We start from the raw sequence: 19,516 nt of genomic DNA, 5'->3' as shown, positions 1-19,516 counted from the left end.
AAAATCTGACATGATGGTGATCATCCGGTAGAGTTCGAGCATAAATGGAAAGTAAGATGCTTAGTGGCGTATAAAAGTATCTGAACTGCGATTCTTGCTCCAAATCTATAAATATGGTGTCTAGAAAAATATCCTTGTAGTCGTGAAGGCATTTAGCTATATATTTTCTACGTAAGTGCGCAATGTGTTGTACAAGCGGCGGAAAGTTTATCTTGTCGTAAAGATCTTGATTATGGTAAGGTAGTTTGATACGAAATGCTAGCCGAAAGGCATGACGCTCGAGTATCTCTAATCTGATATAAAACTTTTGAGGGGCTGAACACCAGGCGACATGACCGAAAGTAAGAATACTTCGCATAAATGCTTTATAAGTGTTCAGTAGCAATGTTGAATTTAAACCCCAGGTTTGACCTACAAGGCGACGAAGAAGTTGCAGTCTATTTTTGTCTTTTGTAACAGGTTTCTGTAGTTGCGCTGACCATCTCAATTTATCATCGAAAATGACACCTAAATAAGTAACAGTTTTAGTTGGTCGGAGGAGATGATCTCCAACACGTATCTCAAGCAAATTCGGATTACGATGGACTTTGCTACGACAATTAGGCGGTAAAATAACTAAAGTTTGTGTCTTTTCTTCGTTAACAGTAAGTGTCCACTTATTGCACCAGCGAAGAAAGTCCGTAATTGTAGTCTGCAAATTGACATTAATCTGCTGAATTGTTTTACCGAGCGTAAGAAATGCAGTGTCATCCGCATATTGGAAGAGATATGTATGAGGTGCCGGAGATGGTAAATCGGAGGCATATAAGATATACAAAAGAGGTGATAAACTTGACTCTTGTGGCACTCCCGTATAGGGGAAAATCGGATGTGATAGAGAGCCGTTGATATTAACATAGGCAATACGGTTTAATATAAAAGAGTAGATAACTCGAAGATAATTTAGAGGAACACCAAGCTTCAGCAATTTATAGAATAACCCATAATGCCATATACGATCAAATGCTTTCTCAAGGTCCATGAGTATGAGGCAGGACGGTAGTGCTTTGTTATAATGATTGGTGATAATAGTGGTAAGACGGAGTAATTGATCATTGAGACTGTAATATGGACGAAATCCTGTCTGATGAGAAGGTAAAAGGTGATGATCATTGAGATATGGATGGAGACGATGCACCAGTATTTTCTCAAATAATTTCCCCAAAGTGGATGTCAGTTGTATGGGCCGATATGACTTCACGGAGTGAGGTGGTTTGTTTGGTTTTAAGAACATGCAAACTTTAGACATCTTCCAGTCGCGTGGATAATATCCAGTTCTTAAAATAAACGTATAAATCGTTGCCAGGAAGAGAAAAAACTGTAGTGAGCACTCTTTGAGGATTCGATAAGATATATGATCAAAACCAGGTGCTGTATTACGTTTCCGCTTTAAAGCATCTCTTATTTCATCTGAGGTAATTTCGTGATTTAAAGGATGTGTTGTATCCAACTCATGGGCGACTGATGGTTGGAGCAGTTGGTTGATTGCTGGTTCAGATATGCGGGGGCTTAAACGATGTGTAGATAGAGGCGGCGTAAAGACTGTTTGTAAGTGAGATGCGAAAGCATCCGCTTTCGCCTGATCAGTGTGCAAAGGCTGATCGTCCTGGACAAAAGGGTATGAAGTACTGACTTTCTGCCCAGTTAACAGGTGAAACTGTTTCCAGTATCTTGTGGGGTGTGTTTCGGTGTTCAACTTGTTGCACGTTTTAGTCCACGTAAGTCTTTTATGGGCAACTATATAATTGTGAACTGTGCGTTGCCATCGACGTGCTTGGGCTAAATATTCTGGGTTTCGTGTTTTCTCATATTCACGAAAATACTGCCTGGATTTTCGTACAAGTGTAAGATATTGCGGTGGTAATATTGGCTGATATGTTTTCCCATGGTACGTAGGGACATTCTTTGCAGCACTGTCGTTAAGAGCAGTTGTAATGTTATGAACGACATTGTTCAGTTCAGCTTCAGAGGTTGGTGGTTGTAACTGATCTATTGCGGTATTGATATCAGTCCGATATTGTTCCCAGTTAGCCTTATCATATAAGAAAATAGTTCTTGTTAATTGTGGAGACGATGGTGGTCGTGCATGGTTAATTACCGCTTTTACTGGTAGATGATCGCTGCCGATACAGTCAAGAACCGTGATAGAAGTTTTAGCAACTATTGAAGCTGTACTAATGATAACGTCAGGAGTAGTCTGACTACTCGGCCTGGTATGTTTGGGTAGTTGATATATATGGCCATGCAGACCTAGGGAAATAAAATCAGAAAACTGAGTTTTCTCCCTGGTGGATCGACTGTGAATATTGATATCGGCTAGTATTAATAATTGACGATACTGCGAGAATAGGTACTGGAAGAAATCGAGCGGAATATCATGCCCTGGACGGACATAGATTGTAGCTACGGTTAGAGCCATATTTGGTAGATATATGGTTGCCACCAAATGTTCAGGCAAGGGGACAAGTGATGGAATAGAATGAGCTCTGTAAGTTAGTTTATGGTAGATTCCAATAGCAGCGCCGCCTTGTGCTCGAGCGTTAGTATCTGCGTAATCATGTCTTAGTAACTGATACCTAGGAAGGCGTATAGATGTTGTGGGCTTAAGGGCCGTCTTATTCAAAGCGAATTTATCCACATGATGTTCTAAGAGCAGCTGCTCAAATAGTACTCGGTGTTGAGATAACGACCGAATATTCATAAAAAGAATAGTAAGAGCCATACTGAGACAGAAAGCGTTGGGTTTAAACTGCGGTATCACGTGGTACAATATGGAAATGAACATACGGACCAGAATAGGTAGCATAGAGATTAACTTGAAATATTACTGAGGCCGCCGCAATAACATGGTCAAGAATTAGCTGTCGTTGAAACGGAAAGATATTTTGCAAGATAAGAGTAATATAGCGCAGGAAATTCTCAACGGTGAGAGGAGAAGCAATAGATTGGGAAAAAGGAACAAAAGCGTCTATTGTACGGAGCGGAACAGTCATTTCCGGGTGATCTGGTTTGGCTGTTGGCTTAGATTTGCATTTATAACTGTAAGTAGGATGTGCATTACTTGAACATGTTGAACAATGTGGTGGCTTCCCTGTATTTGAGCAATCCTTTGTTTCATGTTGTCCTGCACAGTACCCACATTTGGGGACATTTGAACACTTGGAAGTAACATGGTCATTGTAGATTTGACATTTCTCACATCTAATTGGAAGAGGTGAACTGGTACGAGATGGCTCAACACGATGTCGTTTTTTAAAGATGTAAGCACCATCTTGCAACAAAGTATCGATTGATATTTGAGACATGGTCAAAACACGAACCATATAAGTTGGACCATTGTTATTTTTGATTCGAAGACATTTTGCTACCTCTATGCCCTCGGCTTTAAGCTCCTCTAAGACTTCTTCGTCAGTTATTTCTGGCAGAACGCCTCGAATGACAACAGACATCATCGGTGAACGAGAGGGCGGTGGTTTTTGTTTGATCTTAGTACTGTGATTGGTAAGCTTAGCATTTTTTTCAAATATTTCGTAGCTGGCTTTGTTACGAAGCGTGATACCGAAGTTTTCATCATCAGATTTAATAATAATGCCATTCCTGGTAAACACAATCTCTTTGACACTGGCGCGAGGAAGGTATTTCATTATTTGATTAAATATATGGCGGCTATTGCTGTACTTGGTGTCGTAATCGGTAAGCAAAAAGAATGTATCTTTGGTCGTGTAAGAGATGCAACAAAGTTTGGTTGCATTCCAGAAGTAGATGTCGATGGCGGCGACATATCTGTAGTGCATTGCATTGGTTCTGCTTGTGCAGGTGTTTTCTGTATGTAAGCAGGTGAACGGGACCGAGAGCGTTTGTCTACAGACTCGGCACTACTTTCTGATAGTGGTCGACCGCGCCGGTTTCTGCGAGGATCCCTTCCTGTTTCTTCCGAGGGGTTACTGGTGGGAGGCACAACTATCCCCGGTAACCGATGCATGATCCAAGGGGATCAAGGCAATGGAAACAAGAAATACTCAGCAGTATATAAACGAAGAGCACCCCGTTCGAATACGTGCTACAAAGAGTTGGTCAGAGTATGAGTGCAAACAATGCCCTCCAGAAGATGAGGATCTTCTGTCAGACTCCTAAGTATCGTATCTGTACCGTTCTCACAAGTACGTCTGCAATACTTGATCACAGCTTAGTACAGTAACTAACCACAAGAGAAGTTAGGTTCGAAGTATACTCATGAAATCCAAGTCATTTGCCCAATCAAACTGCGTCAACGAATCGACAGTGAGAGGTTACAATTATACCACAAACATAGATGTGTTTTCTGCACTAGTACTCATTTTTATGTAGACAGAAAATTCACTAGGAAATAGAAAACACAGAAAATAGAAACATTTTTATATTATGACAAGAAATTACCTGCCTGTACTCGGTTACTACCATCAGTGAGCAATCTACTGCCATCTGTTGGCATTTCTTCTTGTTTTACGTCTTGAACATAGGCACAACTGAGAGGAATAAAATGATTATGGTATAGTTTACAGCTATTTATGTTTCGAAATGTACGTATATGTAGTTGGTTGTGCTTTCTTGAAGATATTTGATGCCTATTTCCAACTGTGTAACGCAAACCGAAACTGTTCTATCTGTGAGCGCACTATTGCTATGCAACAATTTTCTGGCTGTTTACAATACGAAAACAATAACATTTAACAATGGAATGATTGGTAAATAATCAATGAAAAGCTGATGAAACATTGAGATTGCTTTAATGAATGTAATTTTCCGATTTCATGCAATATATACTGGATGTTGTGAATGGCACCAACATGGCGGATGGGTTGCGTAGCAGCTATGTATGTATAGGGACTTGTTAAATACATGCTAGTAGTGCAATTTCAAATCGAGATAGAACCGCAAATTACACAAGCACGAAAATGAACGCACTTATTGGAACCAAATAGCAGCGTCTAAGATTTGCATTTATTTGGGCCATATCTATTTTGGATTGAATGAAAGGTGTCTAACACCACTAACTCTCACCTCAACTGTTTAAACATTGATAATATAAAGTGGAAAACAGCGTGCTTTCATCAGAACTGGCCACCTGGAATCTCTAACCAGGGAAAAAAATAGGGTATTCGTAGCTGGCGGAGAAAAATAAACAAGTCATTTAGTGTGTCCATCCCCATTGATTGCATCGCGAACTTCGTTAATACGGTTGGATTACTTGCCTCCTTGAGGCTGAGGAAACAACCGTCGAATTATATTTAATACCTCTACGGAGGTTAACGCACGAAATTGATCTTTTCTGTTGACGATCTTGCTATTCCTCTAGGCTAAACGATTTATTTTTGATACTCTCCTCTTCGGAGGCAGAGATAACTAAAACTCGTTGACGACTTTGGCACCTCTACCGGCTAACGATTCGTAGTGCTTCCTCTTCGGAGGAAAAGCACTTTGACAAACTAAAACCTTAGAGCACTGCTCTAAGTTCATACCATTTATTGGGAACGCCACTACCCTTCTTGTAAGCTGGCGCCATCCCCTACTCTAACAATAAAGATGGCTTCTGAGAAGACATCCACCAAATCTGAGAAAAAATCTCAATCGACGAAGATTCCTGCTATTAGGGGCAAAATAATACGAGCCACATACAAACCAGAAGACTTTCTTCTGCCCTTGGGAAAGAAGAAGCAAACAGCCATTCCAGGGGAGCTCAAATCAAAACAAAGTACATTTAAGCAATCAAGTGCCTCACAACCGTGTACTTCAACCAAGCCTGAAGACATGGACTTTACAGTAGTGGGAACACTAAAGCGACGTAGGTCTTCATTGGAAAACCTCAACAAAGCAGACTATCCGCCTCTTCCAGTCAGCAATAGGTTTGATGTTTTGTCTTCTACCCAAGCAGATAATGCTAATGTCAATGCCAGAGTAGTAATCGCGTCACTATAGGACACTTTATGGCCCCTGGGTCCCTGCCTCAGGACCCATGGTCCCTGGCCGGGGTCAATGACCTAGGGGTACATAGGACCAACCCTCTAAATTTTGGCAGGGGTACCATGGCCCACCCCCTAAATTTTGGCAGGGGTACATAGGACCACCCCCCTTAAATTTTGGAAATTGCCAAATCTAAAAATTTGGTATGGTAGCCTAGGACCATAGTATATACCTCTATCAGTATTGGGTGTCTATGTCGTTCCCTTTCATGGGTAAAAAATTGCCAAAAAGTCAAATTTCGAGGGTTTTTGACCGAATTTATCCCCTTTGATGAGGTGTTATTACCCTATATGGTTATATGGGCGTATACAGGGATTCATTCCCTTTTATAAGACATGGGTATATTAATGCACCACTTGAAAAATTTGGGAGGGGTACCTTGGCCCACCCCTTAAATTTTGGAAATTGCCCAATTTAAACATTGGGTATTATAGTACAGGACCCTAATATGTATTATGATAAATTTGGGTGGTCCACCTTGTTCCCTTCTAGGGGTACAAAATTGCCAAAATATAAACGTAAGCAATACGTAGTACCATGTGTTTGGTTTTTGGTCGATTTTATCCCCTTTGATGAGGTGTTATTATCCTATATAGTTATATGGTCATGTATAGGGGTCCATTACCTTTCATAAGATATGGGTATATTTGTGCACTCCTTTAAAAATTTGTGAGGGGTACTTTGGCCCACCCCTTAAATTTTGGAAATTGCTCATTTTATATATTTGGTATTATAGTACTGGACCCTAACATGTATTATAATAAATTTGGGTGGTCCACCTCGTTCTCTTCTAGGGCTACAAAATTGCCAAAATATAAACATAAGCAATACGTTGTACCACGTGTTTGTTCTTTTGGCCCAATTTATCCTCTTGGATGAGGTTCTATTACCTTATATGGTTATGTATAGGGGTCTATTCCCTATCATAAGACATAGGTACATTTGTGCACTCCTTTAAAAATTTGGGAGGGGTCCTTTGGCCCACCCCTTAAATTTTAGAAATTGCTCATTTTATATATGTGGTATTATAGTACTGGACCCTAACATGTATTATGATAAATTTGGGTGGTCCACCTCGTTCTCTTTTAGGGGTACAAAATTGCCAAAATATAAACGTAAGCAATACGTTGTACCACGTGTTTGGTTTTGACCTAAGTTATCCCCTTGGATGAGGTCCTATTACCTTATATGGTTATGTATAGGGGTCTATTCCCTATCATAAGACATAGGTACATTTGTGCACTCCTTTAAAAATTTGTGAGGGGTACCTTGGCCCACCCCTTAAATTTTAGAAATTGCTCATTTTATATATTTGGTATTATAGTACTGGACCCTAATATCTATTATGATAAATTTGGGTGGGCCACCTCGTTCCCTTTTAGGGGTACAAAATTGTCAAAATATAAACGTAAGCAATACGTTGTACCACGTGTTTGTTTTGGCTCAATTTATCCCCTTGGATGAGGTTCTATTACCTTATATGATTATATGGTTATGTATATTGGTCCATTCCCTATTATAAGACATGGGTATATTGATGCACCCTTTAAAAATTTGGGAGGGGTACCTTGGCCCACCTCTTTATTTTGGAAATTGCCCAATTTAAACATTTGGTATAATAGTATAAGACCCTAATATATTACTATAAATTTGGGTGGTCCATCTCGTTCCCTTTCATGGGTACGAAATTGCCAAATTCTAGTACAACCACGTGTTTCGTTTTTGACCTAATTTATTCACTTGGATGAGGTCCTATTACCTAATATGATTATATGGTCATGTATAGGGGTCCATTTTCTATCATAAGACATAGGTACATTGATGCACCCCGGGAGGTGTACCATAGCCAATCCCTTAAATTTTTGGAAATTTTTCAATTTAAGCATTCGCTATCATAGTACATGACCTCAATATGTATCATGATAAATTTGGGTGGTCCACCTTGTTCCCTTTCATGACTAAAAAAAAATGCCAAAATATAAACATAAGCAATATGTTGTATCACGTGTTTGGTTTTTGGCCCAATTTATCCCGTTTGATGCGGTCTTATTACCGTATATGGTCATATGGTCATGTATATAGGTTCATTTCATATCATAAGACATGAGTACATTGATGCACTCTTTAAAAATTTGGGAGGGGTATCTTGACTCATCCACTCAGTTTTAGAAATTGTTTAATATAAGCATTTGGTATCTTCGTACAGGTCTTCAATATGTACCACTATAAATTTGGATGGTCCACATCGTTCGCTTTCATGGGTAAAGAACTACCAAAAATCAAATTTCGGAGGTTATTGACTCCTATTTAGCACGTTATATGGTTTATTACCTTTATATGTTTATGTTCTCTTTTAAATTTGGGAATTATAAAATAACATAATTTGGTAAACGTTTTCTAGGACCCATTGGTGTTCCTCTTATGGCCAAATATTCAAAATTTAAAGGTTATTGACCGGCTTTATTATTGAATAACTACAGGATTTATTACTTTTTCATAAGACACAGGTGTATTTGTGTACCAATCTTAAATTTTGGGAGGGGTACATTTCTTATTGTCATATGAATAATTGGTAATTGTTCATTGGGTAAATCATTATGATTACGTGATCAGTTATTGACCTATGATGGGATTAGGAGTCCAGGACATTGGTACATTTAAACTTTGTAGGATAATTTGAGAATGCGTCATTGGTATTGATTACTACAGCCAAATATAAACGTAAGCAATACGATGTACCACGTGATTGACCTTGATGAGGTAGTGTACAGGGATACATAGCTAACCTTATTGAATCTTATGACTCATAGTCTTAAGGGAATACATGCTACAACACTGGCAAAGTTATTGTTGATGTAATTTGATTGGTTGATCACTATCTTTCGTGCAATCCGATTGGCTGATCACTATCTTTCGTGCAATCTGATTGGTTGCTGATTTTCAAATCTTTGCTGCATTCAGTTTTAAGTTTTGTTTAACATTTAAAAATCTTGGTTTCGTTCAACATTTTGCACTCACTGATAAATATGATCAAATCCGTTTATTTGTTAATCGAATAGTTAAAAACCGGATAAAGTTTGACGGTTAACCGTGAAACGTGAATTTTTTTTTAGTTTGAAAATTTTTTGTTTGAAAGTTTTTGTTTGAAAACTCTTGTTTCAAATTTTTGTTTGAATTTTTTTGTTTCAGAATTTTGTTTGAAATTTGTTTCAAAATTTTTTGTTTGAAAATTTTTTTGTTTGAAATTTTTTGTTGCAAAATTTTGTTTGAAAATTTTTTGTTTAAAATTTTTTGTTCGAAATCTTTGTTTTGAAATTTTTCGTTTCCAAATTTTTTTGTTTATAATTTTTTCGTTTCAAAAATTTTGTTTGAATTTTTCGTTTCCAAATTTTTTCGTTTCAAAAATTTTGTTTCAAAGTTTGGTTTGACATTTTTAAAAGTTTGTGCACTCATTAGTAAAGAACCTGAACTGTTCAGAACAAAAACCTCTGGCAACATTGTGGTGCAATAGTACACGTCAGAACATGTTGCAACGTCATCAGTTTTGCATCATATATAAGTATCGTTCGAGTTAGTATTCATGATAACATCATCATGGCTACTTGTCTACAGTTTCTAAACACACGTGATGTGATGAAATCATTTACCAAGATTACTGATTTACAACAGAATGTACCTTATAGAATCTTAGCTAGCCAAATGATCCCTACAAAGTTTGGATTAAGAATCGTAGTGAGGTTTGAAAATGATAAGAATATAATTTTACCAGCAAGATATTTACCCATGGAAGCATCAAAACAAGAAGAAGTGCTGCGTTTCTTAAATACTGGATCTGTATCTTTATGTTATAAAAGACTCTTGGGTCGAAGTCATCAATTTGAATTTAGTACACAGCCAGATTCGTCAGCAATTGTGATGAAATCATGAATTCAAACGTCAGCACATTCCTTTGACGTCAGACATAGTTGTATCAATTTGGTTGGTCAGCATGACGTCAGTAACTGTGATGAAACCATGAATTCAAACGTCAGCCCATTCCTTTCCAATGACGTCAGCCGTAGTTCTATAAATCAACCAATACACTGTCATCCCACGAAATCATTTGAGTAAGTGCTTTTCAGGTGGAAAGATGTGTACTTCTAACGATAAAGAGTTCATCTTCGCAAGCTATTATCCAATAAATATATTTCAAACAAAACATGTGATGATTGGTATCAGTGCTAGAACATTTGAACCAGTAATTCGATTGGGCAAAGCAGAACAATTTGGTGTACAACTGACCTGTGAAGAATGGCAAATATTATGTTCACGAATCGACCAAATGAACGATTATTTTCATGATGAGCTAAATGTGACCATAGTCAAATCATTAGGCTCAAATCATGAAGTGGTGCTGCGTACAGTCCTCGAAGAGAAGATGGTGCTGTTACGTAAAAAGAGTACATTCCATGACTCTCGCAACATGGTGTATCTAACACAAACGGAATGGAACAAATTTATCAACGTATTTCAGTGTGTTAAACATGCAGTGGAAGTGTGCAACAAAACAAGTATATTCCTGAAAAAGTACTATTTTGAAAAATGTGTTATGCATATTGTACAACATGTATCTAGATATTGTGATGGTTGTCAACATCGTTCGTGGGTGCATATCTGTATTGATAAACAGTTTATTTGTGATCAAATGGACATTGAGTTTCCACCAATTGATATCGCAATAGACCTTAAAAGACTTCAATTATACGCTAAAGACAAACTAGTGCAAGAAGTTCAAAATACATTGTATCGACAATATCCAGAACCACTATCTGGTATGGATGTATGTGGAGTGTAATAAAATGATCCATTTCAATGAATTGTGTTTTTTTCATTTCAAGTACAACCCCATATTCTGATGTGTACTATTGCACCACAATGTTGCCAGAGGTTTTTGTTCTAAACAGTTCCGGTTCTTTACTAATGAGTGCACAAACTTTTAAAAATGTCAAACCAAACTTTGAAACAAAATTTCAAACAAAACTTTCGAAACAAAAATTTTCAAACAAAAAAAATTTCAAACCAAATTTTGAAAAAACAAAATTCGAAACAAAAAAATTTAAACAAAAAAATTTGGAAACGAAAAATTTCAAACGAAAAAATTTTAAACAAATTTTCAAACAAAATTTTGCAACAAAAAATTTCAAACAAAAAAATTTTCAAACAAAAAATTTTGAAACAAATTTCAAACAAAATTCTGAAACAAAAAAATTCAAACAAAAATTTGAAAGCAAGAATTTTCAAACAAAAAGTTTCAAGCAAAAAAATTTCAAACTAAAAATTTTACGTTTCACGGTTAACCGTCAAATGTTATCCGGTTTTTAACTATTCGATTAACAAATAAACGGATTTGATCATATTTATCAGTGAGTGCAAAATGTTGAACGAAACCAAGATTTTTAAATGTTAAACAAAACTTAAAACTGAATGCAACAAAGATTTGAAAATCAGCAACCAATCAGATTGCACGAAAGATAGTGATCAGCCAATCGGATTGCACGAAAGATAGTGATCAACCAATCAAATTACATCAACAATAACTTTGCCAGTGTTGTAGCATGTATTCCCTTAAGACTATGAGTCATAAGATTCAATAAGGTTAGCTATGTATCCCTGTACACTACCTCATCAAGGTCAATCACGTGGTACATCGTATTGCTTACGTTTATATTTGGCTGTAGTAATCAATACCAATGACGCATTCTCAAATTATCCTACAAAGTTTAAATGTACCAATGTCCTGGACTCCTAATCCCATCATAGGTCAATAACTGATCACGTGATCATAATGATTTAAACAATGAACAATTACCAATTATTCATATGACAATAAGAAATGTACCCCTCCCAAAATTTAAGATTGGTACAGAAATACACCTGTGTCTTATGAAAAAGTAATAAATCCTGTAGTTATTCAATAATAAAGCCGGTCAATAACCTTTAAATTTTGAATATTTGGCCATAAGAGGAACACCAAAGGGTCCTAGAAAACGTTTACCAAATTATGTTATTTTATAATTCCCAAATTTAAAAGAGAACATAAACATATAAAGGTAATAAACCATATAACGTGCTAAATAGGAGTCAATAACCTCCGAAATTTGATTTTTGGTAGTTCTTTACCCATGAAAGCAAACGATGTGGACCATCCAAATTTATAGTGGTACATATTGAAGACCTGTACGAAGATACCAAATGCTTATATTAAACAATTTCTAAAACTGAGTGGATGAGTCAAGATACCCCTCCCAAAATTTTAAAGGGTGCATCAATGTACTCATGTCTTATGATAGGAAATGAACCTATATACATGACCATATGACCATATACGGTAATAAGACCGCATCAAACGGGATAAATTGGGCCAAAAACCAAACACGTGATACAACATATTGCTTATGTTTATATTTTGGCATTTTTTTTTTAGTCATGAAAGGGAACAAGGTGGACCACCCAAATTTATCATGATACATATTGAGGTCATGTACTATGATAGCGAATGCTTAAATTGAAAAATTTCCAAAAATTTAAGGGATTGGCTATGGTACACCTCCCGGGGTGCATCAATGTACCTATGTCTTATGATAGAAAATGGACCCCTATACATGATCATATAATCATATTAGGTAATAGGACCTCATCCAAGGGAATAAATTAAGTCAAAAACGTAACACGTGGTTGTACTAAAATTTGGCAATTTCGTACCCATGAAAGGGAACGAGATGGACCACCCAAATTTATAGTAATATATTAGGGTCTTATACTATTATACCAAATGTTTAAATTGGGCAATTTCCAAAATAAAGAGGTGGGCCAAGGTACCCCTCCCAAATTTTTAAAGGGTGCATCAATATACCCATGTCTTATAATAGGGAATGGACCAATATACATAACCATATAATCATATAAGGTAATAGAACCTCATCCAAGGGGATAAATTGAGCCAAAACAAACACGTGGTACAACGTATTGCTTACGTTTATATTTTGGCAATTTTGTAGCCCTAGAAGGGAACGAGGTGGACCACCCAAATTTATTATAATACATGTTAGGGTCCAGTACTATAATACCAAATATATAAAATGAGCAATTTCCAAAATTTAAGGGGTGGGCCAAAGTACCCCTCACAAATTTTTAAAGGAGTGCACAAATATACCCATATCTTATGAAAGGTAATGGACCCCTATACATGACCATATAACTATATAGGATAATAACACCTCATCAAAGGGGATAAAATCGACCAAAAACCAAACACATGGTACTACGTATTGCTTACGTTTATATTTTGGCAATTTTGTACCCCTAGAAGGGAACAAGGTGGACCACCCAAATTTATCATAATACATATTAGGGTCCTGTACTATAATACCCAATGTTTAAATTGGGCAATTTCCAAAATTTAAGGGGTGGGCCAAGGTACCCCTCCCAAATTTTTCAAGTGGTGCATTAATATACCCATGTCTTATGAAAGGGAATGAATCCCTGTATACGCCCATATAACCATATAGGGTAATAACACCTCATCAAAGGGGATAAATTCGGTCAAAAACCCCCGAAATTTGACTTTTTGGCAATTTTTTACCCATGAAAGGGAACGACATAGACACCCAATACTGATAGAGGTACATACTATGGTCCTAGGCTACCATACCAAATTTTTAGATTTGGCAATTTCCAAAATTTAAGGGGGGTGGTCCTATGTACCCCTGCCAAAATTTAGGGGATGGGCCATGGTACCCCTGCCAAAATTTAGAGGGTTGGTCCTATGTACCCCTAGGTCATTGACCCCGGCCAGGGACCATGGGTCCTGAGGCAGGGACCCAGGGGCCAAAAAGTGTCCTATAGTGACGCGATTACTACTGCCAGCAATAATACTGCTCCGCCAAAACAGCCGCCCAGTCATAAGCCTCCTCCAATTTTCATATACGGCATTACAAATACTTATACTTTCATAAAGACCTTGTCACGAGCATTGAAGAAGCCTCCATTAGCACAACCAAATAAAGAGCGCATTCGAATTCAAGCGTCCAACAAAGATGATTATACCACCATCAAAACCTATTGTGAGCAAACGAAGACTGAGTATGCCACAGGTGTAGCAAAAAATGAACGACCTATTAAGGTAGTTGTCCGAAAACTACCTATTGACACAGATTTAGACGACCTAAAGGAAGAATTCTTCCGACTGGGGTACAAACTAACCAGCGTCCACCAGATGTTTCGTAAAAGCAAGACGGATGACAAGAAAATAATGATGCCACTGTTCTTGGTTGCTTTAGAACGAACTGCAGCAGTCAAAGAAATATACGCTATAAACAACATGCTTCACTACCGGGTTCAAATTGAACCTTACAAGCATCCCTCAGTCTTGCAATGTTACAGATGTCAACGCTTGGGGCATTCGCAAGACACCTGCCAAGCCCACCCGAGGTGTCTCAAATGTGGGCAATCACATTTTACACAGTCATGTACCAAACCAGACACATCCACACCCGCCACCTGCGCAAACTGTCAGGGAGATCACCCAGCAAATTACCGTGGCTGTCCGGTATTTAAATCCTACTCAGAAGCTCTCAAATTGCCAGTGCAACATCCGAACAAACTCCCAGATATACCTAAGAAAAATATCCACACACCATCCTCAGAGAAAACATCCATTCCCACTGCTGATAATATACAACCCGTGACTAAGGATAACAATGATGTTGAAGCTCCCACTTCTTCTCACACCCAACCAGTTACTGCCGTCCAACAAGAGAACTCTAACGAAGATGTTGACTTAAAATCAGTTCTTTCATTTCTGAAGGGCTTACATTTCCGTAAAATACTTACACACATTAAACGTGGCATCACACGTTTTCGACAAGCTGCAGACTCAGCTTCCAAGGCTGCAGCAGTAATCGAAACAATAGCGGAAATGGTTGACGATGGCTGTTTCTAAATCCGGCGTCCTACACCACACACTTATACTTGCTACGTGGAATGCAGATGGTCTTGAGGGGCAGAAACAAACGCTTCTTCGCTTTCTAATAAAGCATAGAGTTGATGTCATGTTCATCCAAGAAACACATTTTACTGCTCGTATCACTTCTTGGCGCCTATCTAATTACAATGTATGCAGACAGGATAGAGTGGGTAGACAGAAAGGAGGATTGCTGCTCATTGTCAAAAAGTCATTACCAGTAAGGTCGCTTACAATACCACCACTACTTACTTTAGAGGCACTTGCTGTTGAGCTAATAACTCCAGGAATTCCATTAGTACTGGTCACTGGATATAGGTCCCCGGCCACACACTTAGAACCGACTGACTTCGACATCATCGCAAATTTAGGGCCCAAAGTTGTCTTAGCTGGTGACCTTAACGCAAAGAATGGAGAATGGAACTCCATTACTCCAAACACTGCTGGAGACGCTTTACATCAATACCTCCTCACGTCCAACTTTATCATCAGTGCTCCACCAGATCCAACTCATTATCCAAAATTCGGCGGCCAACCTGACGTGCTTGACGTTGCTCTTTGCAAAAACGTATCCTTCAGTATTCACCCATATGTTCTCTCGGACCTAGACTCAGATCACGACCCAGTCATTTTTCATGTCTTCCACCGTAGCATCGCCCACACTGCTCCTATTCTTAAACACATAGAAACTGATTGGGATTTGTTTAAAGAAGAATTAAACACACTGATCGACCTAAGAGATCGGCCCGCCACCATTCAGGACATCGATCAGGCAGTTTCTCATATCACAGTAGCACTTCGTACAGCAGAGGCAGCAAGCTCCACTACTACAATCTCTCCAACGCAAACAGGTCAATGCGACAGTCTACATCTGCAACTCTATATTCATTTAAAACGTTGGGCTAGATGTCGCTGGCAGCTCACACTTCATCCAGCCTACAAGACACTGTGGAATAAACTGCGTGCAAAGATCAAGATGCTAACTCAACGACAAAACCAACAGTACTGGGAAGATACTTTTCGTAACCTCACAGTAAATGATCGTAAAATTTGGATATACTCTAAATCCTTCCAACGGGCTACTTTTGCTTCCAGAGCTAGAGTCCTCCAAGGACCACAAGGACTGACTCAAGACCCTCAGTTGCAAGCAGATACTTTCGCTGACTCTCTGCAAGCACAGTTCCAGCCCAATAGAAATCAACTCGATCCTTATTTCCACCAGCACATTGGGACTACGTTATATAGTATACGAACTCAAAACCCTACACATGGCATCAACCCAGTTACACCTCGGGAAATAGAAAAACACATTAAATGTCTACCGACAAAGACAACATCTGGGCCTGATGGGATTCGACCTGTGATACTGAAACATCCAACTCGAAAATTACTGGTCTTTTTGGCATATTTATTTAATGCCATCTTTCAAATATGCTACTTCCCAAAGACCTGGAAGGAAGCTCGTATTATCACCATCCCTAAACCCGGAAAGAATCCGCTGCTTCCGGAAAACTATAGGCCGATAAGTCTTCTGTCACACTTAAGTAAATTATTTGAACGTGTGTTCCTCTGGAGGTTGAAACATCATGTCGCCAATAGTGATCTTCTACCCTTCCATCAGTTTGGGTTTCGTGCTCAACATAGCACTACTACCCAACTCGTACGAGTAGTTGATCACTTAACAGTGGCTTTCAATAGAAAACACCACACCCTTGGAGTATACCTGGATGTGTCAAAAGCATTTGACAAAGTCTGGTTAGCTGGATTGTTATATAAGCTATACACTCAAGGTTTTCCGGATCGTTTTCTGCATTTACTTCGTTCTTATCTCATTGGCAGATCCTTTCATGTGTCAGTTGATGGTGTCAAATCTTCGTCTAGGCCAATTAAAGCAGGTGTCCCACAAGGCGCTGTACTTTCACCACTTTTATATAATCTCTATACAGCAGATCTTCCAACTTCACCAAACTGCTTTTTCGCAACGTATGCCGATGATATCGCCTTTTTTACAACAAGTAGTTCACTTGCACAGTGCTACATCTATATGCAACGTCAACTAGACAGATTTCAGGAATGGGCCAGGCGCTGGAGAATTAAAGTAAATGCCGACAAAAGTTGCGCTGTCATTCACAGTAGAAGACGCATCCGCGCCCCTCGAAATCTAATATATGAGAACGCACACATTCCTCACGCCACGCATGCAAAATATTTGGGTGTGACATTTGATCAGGGGCTCACGTTCGCCCCACACATCAAAGATATAAAGCAACGAGCATTACGAAAAATCTCGGCCTTGTACCCCATTTTTCGCTGCTCTCATGAGGTCCGCGTGCACATTTTCAAGATGATAGTCCTGTCCACACTTTCTTATGCATGTCCTGCCTAGCAACATGCTTCTAATAGCCATCTTCAAACACTTGAAAGTGTGCAAACGAGAGCCGGACGCATCATCACTGGTCACGACAGATATACTCGCAACCGCCAAATTCTGGAAGATTTAGAGCTGCCTCCTGTTCGAGAAGTTCTACGGCATCTCCATCATAAGTTCTGGCATACTTTACCAAGACATGTTAATCCAGCTATAGCCACCATTGGCACCGAATGCGCTCTACGGAATGTTTATCGCACGCCACGCATCTAGTATCTTTCCATAGCTCGTAATAACATTATCAGCTACTCTGCGACAGTTGCAGATGTAGACTTCCAGCCATAATAAAACAATAGTAATATCCAACTAGCCACCTGCACATCTATATATATTCTTTATTCCATCTTACTCATGGAGTCAGGGGCTTCGGCCCGATACTCTTCACACAACTTCAACATTACCGTGACCGTGACCGTGACCGTCTCATCATTACTTCTCGGCCATTTGGCTAAGATCAAAGTATAGTATCTGTAAGTGTAGTATCGAATTTCTAATTTCTCCATTTATATAGCTTTCCATTTGTGTATTTGTATGCCAATAATTAATGTTCCATTTTGTTTAAAGTCCTATTAGTTTCTGTCATTTTAACTACTTTTATCACTTTTTTTAAATGTATTTGTTTCTTTAATTTCTTATTTTTGAACGAATACTGGTGATACGATGGAATGAATCTTTATTTTATTGCAGAGAGAATAAGAAGAAAATAAAATCATCCAGTTTAACGTCCCACCTTTTTTCTTCTTGAAGTTCAGGCTAAGTAAGAGGTAAGTCAAGTGAATGATGACGATGGAAAATTTGGTGGAATGAGAATGTGTGTGAAAACCCACGGACACGATATTGTTGACCACAAATTTACTTGTGTGGGTATCGAAGTAGGTGCTCCTGCCACATTTGGAAGAAAATGAAGTAACATGTAGCGAAGGGCCATGCTACGTTGAGAATAGTAGTCCTCGTTCGATCACCAAAGTGAAGCAGTACTTGGATACATCATGTTTCTGTAGTTTTCGTATGAATCAGGATATTTATCTGTAAGAAGTCAGAGTGGGAATTGTTTCAGTTTTACAGTTTAAAGGCTACACAAGACGGATGATTATGAAAGTCTGAGAACACCCACAACTACAAACCGAAACCATAGTAGTGGGCACTCTACCACTGAGCTTGCCAACTAGTGTCTGCGTTTGAATTGTTTTATTCCGGGACAGCGCGAACGCAGTCCCGACTAACAAAAATTACGCGCCCGAGATACCCACGTTTGGGGTATTCGCGGGGGTCAACCCAACCGAAGTGCAATGGAAGGATCTCACCCCGGGGGAACCGCCTTGCTGATCACGGTAGCCCCTACGCCAGGTAAGTATGCTCATGAAATCCAAGTCATTTGCCCAATCAAATTGCCCCAACGAATCGACAGTGAGAGGTTACAATTATACCACAAACATAGATGTGTTGTCTGCACTAGTACTCATTTTAATGTAGGCAGAAAAGTCACTAGGAAATAGAAAACACAGAAAATAGAAACATTTTTATATTATGACGAGAAATTACCTGCCTGCACTCGGTTACTACCATCGGTGAGCAATCTACTGCTATCTGTTGGCATTTCTTCTTGTTTTACGTCTTGAACATGGGCACAACTGAGAGGAATAAAATGATTATGGTATAGTTTACAGCTATTTATGTTTCGAAATGTACGTATATGTAGTTGGCTGTGCTTTCTTGAAGATATTTGATGCCTATTTCCAACTGTGTAACGCAAACCGAAACTGTTCTATCTGTGAGCGCACTATTGCTATGCAACAATTTTCTGGCTGTTTACAATACGAAAACAATAACATTTAACAATGGAATGATTGGTAAATAATCCATGAAAAGCTGATGAAACATTGAGATTGCTTTAATAAATGTAATTTTCCGATTTCATGCAATATATACTGGATGTTGTGAATGGCACCAACATGGCGGATGGGTTGCGTAGCAGCAATGTATGTATAGGGACTTCTTAAATATATGCTAGTAGTGAAATTTCAAATCGAGATAGAACCGCAAATTAC

General features: G+C 38.6%; 1 non-coding gene across 1 annotated transcript; it reads right to left on the bottom strand.

The window, feature by feature from the left end:
• Positions 1–18,661: 18,661 nt before the first annotated feature.
• On the bottom strand, positions 18,662–18,823 carry LOC145691169 (U1 spliceosomal RNA). Its single transcript, XR_014132379.1, has one exon. It is a non-coding gene; the product is annotated as a U1 spliceosomal RNA (small nuclear RNA).
• Positions 18,824–19,516: the final 693 nt, after the last annotated feature.

The sequence above is a fragment of the Thermobia domestica genome, chromosome 7 (assembly GCF_964235325.1).
Source record: "Thermobia domestica chromosome 7, izTheDome1.hap1.1, whole genome shotgun sequence".
NCBI classification, from domain to species: Eukaryota; Metazoa; Arthropoda; class Insecta; order Zygentoma; family Lepismatidae; genus Thermobia; species Thermobia domestica.
This window is presented reverse-complemented; position numbering and strand designations above follow the sequence as displayed.